The following is an 8,091-nucleotide window of genomic DNA, read 5'->3' as shown; positions in this document are numbered from 1 at the left end:
GGAGAAGGTGTGACAGAGGAAGAGGATGGACAGAGAGGAAGAGGAGGTAGAGTGAAGAGGAGGGTAGCGTGAGGCGGGGGGAGCTAGAGTGAAGAAGAGGGGGGATAGAGTGAAGAGGGAGGAGTAGAGTGAAGACGGGAGTAAGAGTGAAGAGGGGAGGGAGAGTGAAGTGGGGGGGTCGAGTGAAGAGGGGAGGGGTAGAGTGAAGAGGGGAGGAGTAGAGTGAAGAGGGGAGGGGTAGAGTGAAGAGGAGAGGGGTAGAGTGAAGAGGGGAGGGGCAGAGTGAAGAGGGGGAGGGCAGAGTGAAGAGGGGGAGGGCAGAGTGAAGAGGGGGAGGGCAGAGTGAAGAGGGGGCATAGAGTGAAGAGGGGGCGTAGAGTGAAGAGGGGGTGGTAGAGTGAAGAGGAGGGTAGCGTGAAGATGGGAGGTAGAGTGAAGAGGGGGAGGTCGAGTGAAAAGGGGGGAGGTCGAGTGAAGAGGGGGGAGGGTCGAGTGAAGAGGGGAGGGCAGAGTGAAGAGGGGGAGGGCAGAGTGAAGAGGGGGAGGGCAGAGTGAAGAGGGGCAGAGAGGGGCAGCGTGAAGAGGGGAGGGCAGCGTGAAGAGGGGGAGGGCAGCGTGAAGAGGGGGAGGCAGCGTGAAGAGGGGGAGGGCAGAGTGAAGAGGGTGAGGGCAGAGTGAAGAGAGGGAGGGAAGAGTGAAGAGGGGGAGGGAAGAGTTAAGAAGGGGAGGGAAGAGTGAAGAGGGGGAGTGGAGTGAAGAGGGGGCGTAGTGTGAAGAGGGGCGTAGAGTGAAGAGGAGACGTAGAGTGAAGAAGATGCGTAGAGTGAAGAAGATGCGTAGAGTGAGGAAGATGCGTAGAGTGAAGAAGAGGCGTAGAGTGAAGAAGAGGCGTAGAGTGAAGAAGAGGCGTAGAGTGAAGAAGAGGCGTAGAGTGAAGAAGAGGCGTAGAGTGAAGAAGAGGCGTAGAGTGAAGAGGGGGAGGGTAGAGTGAAGAGGGGGAGTAGCGTGAAGAGGGGGAGTAGCGTGAAGAGGGGAGTAGGGTGAAGAGGGGGAGTAGGGTGAAGAGGGGGAGTAGGGTGAAGAGGGGGAGTAGGGTGAAGAGGGGGAGTAGGGTGAAGAGGAGGGGGTGGAGTGAAGAGGAGGAGGGTAGAGCGAAGAGGAGGGGGTAGGGTGAAGAGGAGGGGCATAGAGTGAAGAGGAGGGGGATAGGGTGAGGAGGAGGTGGTAGAGTGAAGAGGGGGTGGTAGAGTGAAGAGGAGGATAGCGTGAAGAGGGGGGTAGCCTGAAGAGGGGGTAGCGTGAATAGGGGAGGTAGAGTGAAGAGGGGAGGTAGAGTGAAGAGGGGAGGTAGAGTGAAGAGGGAGGTAGAGTGAAGAGGGGCCGTAGGGTGAAGAGGGGGCGTAGAGTGAAGAGGGGGCGTAGAGTGAAGAGGGGGAGGGCAGAGTGAAGAGGGGGAGGGCAAAGTGAAGAGGGGGAGTGGAGTGAAGAGGGGGAGTGGAGTGAAGAGGGGGAGTGGAGTGAAGAGGGGAAGTGGAGTGAAGAGGGGAAGTGGAGTGAAGAGGGGGAGCGGAGTGAAGAGGGGCGTAGAGTGAAGAGGGGGAGGGCAGAGTGAAGAGGGGGAGGGCAGAGTGAAGAGGGGGAGGGCAGAGTGAAGAGGGGGAGGGCAGAGTGAAGAGGGGGAGGGCAGAGTGAAGAGGGGGGAGGGCAGAGTGAAGAGGGGGAGTGGAGTGAAGAGGGGGAGGGCAGAATGAAGAGGGAGAGTGGGGTGATGAGGGGGAGTAGAGTGAAGAGGGGGAGTAACATGAAGAGGGGGCGTAACGTGAAGAGGGGGAGTAACGTGAAGAGGGGAGTAGCGTGAAGAGGGGGGGTAGCGTGAAGAGGGGGAGTAGCGTGAAGAGGGGGAGTAGCGTGAAGAGGGGGAGTAGCGTGAAGAGGGGGAGTAGCGTGAAGAGGGGGGTAGCGTGAAGAGGAGGGGTAGCGTGAAGAGGGGGGGTAGCGTGAAGAGGGGGAGTAGCGTGAAGAGGGGGAGTAGCGTGAAGAGGGGGAGTAGCGTGAAGAGGGGGAGTCGCGTGAAGAGGGGGAGTAGCGTGAAGAGGGGGAGTAGCGTGAAGAGGGGGAGTAGCGTGAAGAAGGGGAGTAGCGTGAAGAGGGGGAGTAGCGTGAAGAGGGGGAGTAGCGTGAAGAGGGGGAGTAGCGTGAAGAGGGGGAGTAGCGTGAAGAGGGAGTAGCGTGAAGAGGGGAGTAGCGTGAAGAGGGGGAGTAGCGTGAAGAGGGGGTAGCGTGAAGTGGGGGTAGCGTGAAGAGGGGGTAGCGTGAAGAGGGGGTAGCGTGAAGAGGGGGTAGCGTGAAGAGGGGGTAGCGTGAAGAGGGGGGTAGCGTGAAGAGGGGGTAGCGTGAAGAGGGGGTAGCGTGAAGAGGAGGTAGCGTGAAGAGGGGGTAGAGTGAAGAGGGGGTAGAGTGAAGAGGGGGTAGAGTGAAGAGGGGGTAGAGTGAAGAGGGGGTAGAGTGAGGAGGGGATAGAGTGAGGAGGGGATAGAGTGAGGAGGGGATAGAGTGAGGAGGGGATAGAGTGAGGAGGAGATAGGGTAAGGAAGGGGAAGGAAAGAGCGAGGATGGGAGGGGGAGAGGGGGCGAGGGGGAGGCAAATTCCAGCAGATATCACACCCAGTTTAATGTCCATCTGAGAGACGGCACACACATTGATGAATCACTCTGCCTGTGAAACACCGGGAAGACTGTTTATAGCTGGGTTTAGATTCAAACCCAGGCTAGACGGCTTGGGCGAGTGTGCATACCTGTCGGCCTTCCTGCCATGGTGTGGGGATTCGATTCATTGCTTTGTAGCCACTAAAAATAGTTTTCATTCCTCTCTTGCACACTAGTTCACTTGTCGCATTGATTTACTAATTATATTCCTCCGATTTATTTTGCCTTCCTAACTCTGGGGATGTCCCCATGGAGAACCGAGCCATGGTATCGCCATGGAAGCATGTAGAGATCAAAGCTTGTAGAGATCAAAGCTTGTAGAGCGCTCGACAAGTGGCTTGAGCGTTCAGGGAAGCACTCCAACGAAACAGTCCTCCCGTCGCTTCACCCAGAACGTCGCAAATTCCACCCCAACTGTTGGCTCTGTAGTTTTACTGTAACTGTACAACACTGCCCTTCACACATTCCAAATCTTGGGACAGCTTGGTCCTCTTGTCAGAAAAGAAAATGAAGCAAATAACGACATTCGGTAGAGAGCACACCTCCACCTGGCTGAACAGGTTAAGTTTTGTATCCGCTGACAGACAGGATCTGGATTCGGACTTCAACCAAAATCGAATCACTTGTTGTTCTCACTTACCAACTCAGGGTTTCTCATAATCCATCCACGACTTTTTCAAATATCGTGCTACATATCATTTTTGGCTGCATCACTCAATGAAGAACCACCTTAAATGAAAACAAATTCTCTTATCCGGATTCGAATCTTCACCAAAATTGAATCGATTCTTCCTCATCACACAACCAACCTGTCCACCAAGTTTTGTCCGAATCCGTCCATAATTTTTTGAGATATCCTGCTCACAGACAGACATGAATCCACAACACCCGTCGACCATCGGTAGTGGAGGAAACAATTGGACACAACACGTTCATTGAACATCACAATCCACTCGGAGCCGTCGCCTTGAAGTCTCCTTACTAACGAACTCTTAACTACTCGACAACCAACTTCATTCAAGTAATAAAGGGATAATGCATTAATGAACGGGACGCTCATGGAGGTTTGCAAACCACCGCCGGAAACAAGGTGACGTTTCGGACGTTAACCTTTCCTCGGAGCTAAACAGGGCTTTACGAGCAAGACGAGTCCTTCAAAAGACTTTTCGAGCAAGACGAGTCCTTCAAAAGACTTTTCGAGCAAGGCGAGTCCTTCAAAAGACTTTCGAGCAAGACGAGTCCTTCAAAAGACTTTTCGAGCAAGACGAGTCCTTCAAAAGACTTTTCGAGCAAGGCGAGTCCTTCAAAAGACTTTTCGAGCAAGACGAGTCCTTCAAAAGACTTTTCGAGCAAGACGAGTCCTTCAAAAGACTTTTCGAGCAAGACGAGTCCTTCAAAAGACTTTACGAGCAAGGCGAGTCCTTCAAAAGACTTTTCGAGCAAGACGAGTCCTTCAAAAGACTTTTCGAGCAAGACGAGTCCTTCAAAAGACTTTACGAGCAAGGCGAGTCCTTCAAAAGACTTTTCGAGCAAGACGAGTCCTTCAAAAGACTTTTCGAGCAAGACGAGCCCTTCAAAAGACTTTACGAGCAAGGCGAGTCCTTCAAAAGACTTTTCGAGCAAGACGAGTCCTTAAAAAGACTTTACGAGCAAGGCGAGTCCTTCAAAAGACTTTTCGAGCAAGACGAGCCCTTCAAAAGACTTTACGAGCAAGGCGAGTCCTTCAAAAGACTTTTCGAGCAAGACGAGTCCTTCAAAAGACTTTTCGAGCAAGACGAGCCCTTCAAAAGACTTTTCGAGCAAGACGAGTCCTTCAAAAGACTTTACGAGCAAGACGAGTCCTCAGTCACAGTTCAAGCCTCTTTAAGTTTAAAAGATTTCGTTTCTACGCGAAGCAGAAGAGACGAGTCAAGACCTCAATAACAACATCGAATGCCCAAACATCGTCTCGAGCACCACGAACCCTTTACCTCGGTCAGGAATGTCAGGATATGAGACTGACCAGGAGTCCCGTCCAGCGGCAACAAACCCAGCACACGGGCCCGGAACTGACAGGCCACAGACCACCGGAAAGGCCCCAATGGCGGGAACAGAGCCCGGAACTGTCCTGGAAGTTGCCTGTCAAAAATAAAAGAATAATAATGATAAAAAAATATATAGATACCCATCCACACCCAGAAAAAAGGAAACGGAAAATATTTAACACAATATAATTTGATAAGTAAGATTTTACTAAAATTTTTAACCTTTCTTCGTTTTTCATTCTATGATTCAGAGCGCGATGACGATTATTTATTTTTTTTTACTAGAAAAGACCTTGAAACGTCGTGCTGTAGTTTGAAACGACGTTTCAAATTGGAAAGGGATGTAAAAAAAACTGCGTTTTTTTATTTTAAAAAATGTTTATTATTGACGTGTAGTCTAATGTAATGTAATTCGGGCACACCCTGTATTTAATATGTTTGCAATTTACTTCACAAATTTGTTAATTCAAACAAGGATGTACTCCAAAATAAAAGTGAATAAAATTTTACCTTCGAAACCATAAATACTACGGTACAGTATATGTGCAAGTGTAATGTAAAATCAGGAATAGCAGCGGTTTACAGACGATCGTTTTGAGGGCGGTGTATTTTGCATATTACGCTTCCTGCACTGTTCTCCCTACCCAGTTTTCACACTTTTATTTTTTCCCATTTGCATTTCCAATAATGCATTATTACAGAAAATGATATTCAATTTGCTCACTTACAGTAAATTTAATTTTTCCGAGACTGCTAACTTTCCATTGGTTCGTTTTTAGCTCACCTGGAACGAGGTGCTGAGGCGCGTGCGATTTGGTCTGTTCCGAAGGCAGAAGCCTCTTCCGGAAGATTGCTTTGCGCCGAACAGGCAGTAGAGATGCAAGATGGCGGCCAAACATGTATTACTCGCGCTCATGATGGAAGAATTAGACAAAGATGACACTACATCACAAGTTGATGCAAATATCCAGATTGTGTTTTCACTTGCAAGTTTTGCTGCGTAAGTATAACCAGCAGCGTTTCTCGCGCCTCTTCTACCGCCTCTTCCGCGCCTCTTCTGCTGGATGACGGGAAGAGGCAGAAGAGCTTCCGAGAAGAGAAGAGTCCAAAGCGAACGACCGGAAGAGAGCCGGAAGAGGCTTCTGTCTTCGGAAGAGACCAAATCGCACGCGCCTCGGGGGAGCTTATGCGATGGTAGACGGGTCAATATACTGCCTGACCCCAAAAAAATTGCAAATTTTTGTTTTATGCTTATTTCTAGTAGTTTATGAAGTGGAAGACAACATATTAAAAGTTGGACAATTTTGACGCATGGGAAAGTCCCTCAGTGACGTCAGAAAACAAGATGGCTGCCGGCAGATAAAACGTAAAAAAATTGACTGATAATCATCAGACCACTAACAATTTAAAGTTAATTTTGCACCAATATTTGTATTATGATCGTTGCTGGTAGTTTATGCAGTGCTAATCCTGAGACCATTCGCAATTTAAAGTAAATATTTGCACAAATATATGTGCTTTGATTGTTTCTGCCAGTCTATGACATGGAAAGCAACATATAAAAAATTGGACAATTTTGACACATGTGGAAGTACCATATGCCTTCTAGTCTTAGATTCCAGTTTCATCGTCCTCCTCCTCCTCCTCCTCTATGTCTGGTTCAACACTCATATTGTCACAGTTGCTGTCCTGGCAATGTCCACATGCACTGGTGCACTCTAATCCATGCTTCCTACATGAACACCTTAGTGTTTTGCACCCCCCTGAACAGTTGCAGTGAATCATCTGAAGTAGTATGTCTGGAGCAGGGCTTTTGTCTGTCATCACTGGAACAAGTTTTCCTCCTTCTACCTTCCATCCCCACTCCGTTGGCTCCATTCCACAACAAAGGCCCATCCATTCCATTACCTGGTAATAGGTCCGCAGAGAATGAAACTTGCAGGCAGCGGATGTGGGTGGCAGTCTTTCAGGAGTGACAAATGCCTTAGCCCTTGCAACCTTTTTGCAGAGAATGTTGTATCTGATCGATGCCAATGAGTCGTTCTGATTTGCTTTAAACAATGCCACCATTGCTCTGCAGCCTGCAGTTTCAATAACATCCTGACTCTGCTGTGGTTTACAGAACACCTTTGAGCTGTCTATCAGTTCCTTTTCTTTCTTGATGATTCTTTGAAACCCTGACTTCTTTCCAATCCCAAAGACACGAGACGTTGCGTCACAGCCAGTTAATGCATGAAGGAACAATATATCTCTGCAGGCTGCATTTCCAAGTATCTGCTGAAGGACTTTGATATTGTAGACATTTGATTTTGCCTTGTCAGAACGGAAATAGAGTTCAATGCAGTTTGTCTCCACCATATAGAAGAGCAGGAGGAGAAGGAGATCTGTATCTTCTCCAATGAGGGTTGTAGATCTGGAAGCCGCATTTGCGACGGCCGCTTTTGCAATCTCAACATCAGCATCTCCCTCTGCTTGGATCACCTCACAGCCTTCCTTGTGCAACACCTCTATAATCAACAGTATCATTGCCTGCTTGTTTGACTCATTCGACAGAAAGTCCTCCTTTTTCCCAACAAATTTTGTTGACTCCGTAATGTTAACCTTGGTGGCATTCTTGTTTCTATTCCGACGTTGATGAGAACAGTCCTTTGTGCTTGGCCCAGCCTCATAACCATCAAACACAACAGTAGCTTTGCCATAGTGTCGTACTGTAAATGAGGCATATTCATCTGCAATGGAACTGTAGGTGAATCCCTCTGTCCACTTTAAGCGGTGAATAAGTGATCCCCCGTCAAGAACATAGTGATCTGTTCCTGGAACTGTCTGGTTGACAGCATTGTCAGATTTGGTTGTAGCATAATTCCTTATTGCCTCCGCCAACTGTGGTTTATCTGGCTGGCGCAGGATGTTTTTTGCCTCAAAAAGAGACATTGGGTATGGGCAGAGTTCATATTTCATCACTTCACCTATCTGGAGATCTCCCGTCTGTGACACCACTAAGAACCTCTGGAATAGTAACGCTGGATCTATTGTGCGGTCCTCAGCAACTTTGACTGCCCTGCTGAATGCAAGTGTCTTGGCTTTAGAACTCCTTTTGTGTGAATAGGAGTAAGCTGGGTGATCATCCATCTTCTTGACAATGTCACTACCTACTTTGAATAGGTCATGAACATTGACATCCTCATTTGCAGTAACCCCTGTGATGATATTGCGCAATGACTTGTCATCAGAAAATGGTGTGAAGCTGTCCAGTTTTTCGGCAACTTTGCCACGATCAGCTTCATCTCGACTCACCCTGGATGTTGTCAACTCCTTATGTTGTTCACTTGTTGAGTAGCTACTCGAGGTCAGTTCTTGCATA

General features: G+C 48.7%; 1 protein-coding gene across 1 annotated transcript in view; it reads right to left on the bottom strand.

The window, feature by feature from the left end:
* LOC137433730 (ubiquitin carboxyl-terminal hydrolase 37) overlaps positions 1-4,815 on the bottom strand; it is a 149,500-nt gene extending 144,685 nt beyond the window's left edge. The window contains 1 exon segment of the mRNA XM_078786177.1: positions 4,677-4,815. The gene's annotated coding sequence lies outside the window, so the exon portion shown is untranslated.
* Positions 4,816-8,091: the final 3,276 nt, after the last annotated feature.

Source organism: Myxine glutinosa, chromosome 10 (genome assembly GCF_964187855.1).
Source record: "Myxine glutinosa chromosome 10, kmMyxGlut1.1, whole genome shotgun sequence".
Taxonomy (NCBI): domain Eukaryota; kingdom Metazoa; phylum Chordata; class Myxini; order Myxiniformes; family Myxinidae; genus Myxine; species Myxine glutinosa.
The sequence above is the reverse complement of the archived record's forward strand: the minus strand, read 5'-3'. Positions and strand labels throughout refer to the sequence as shown.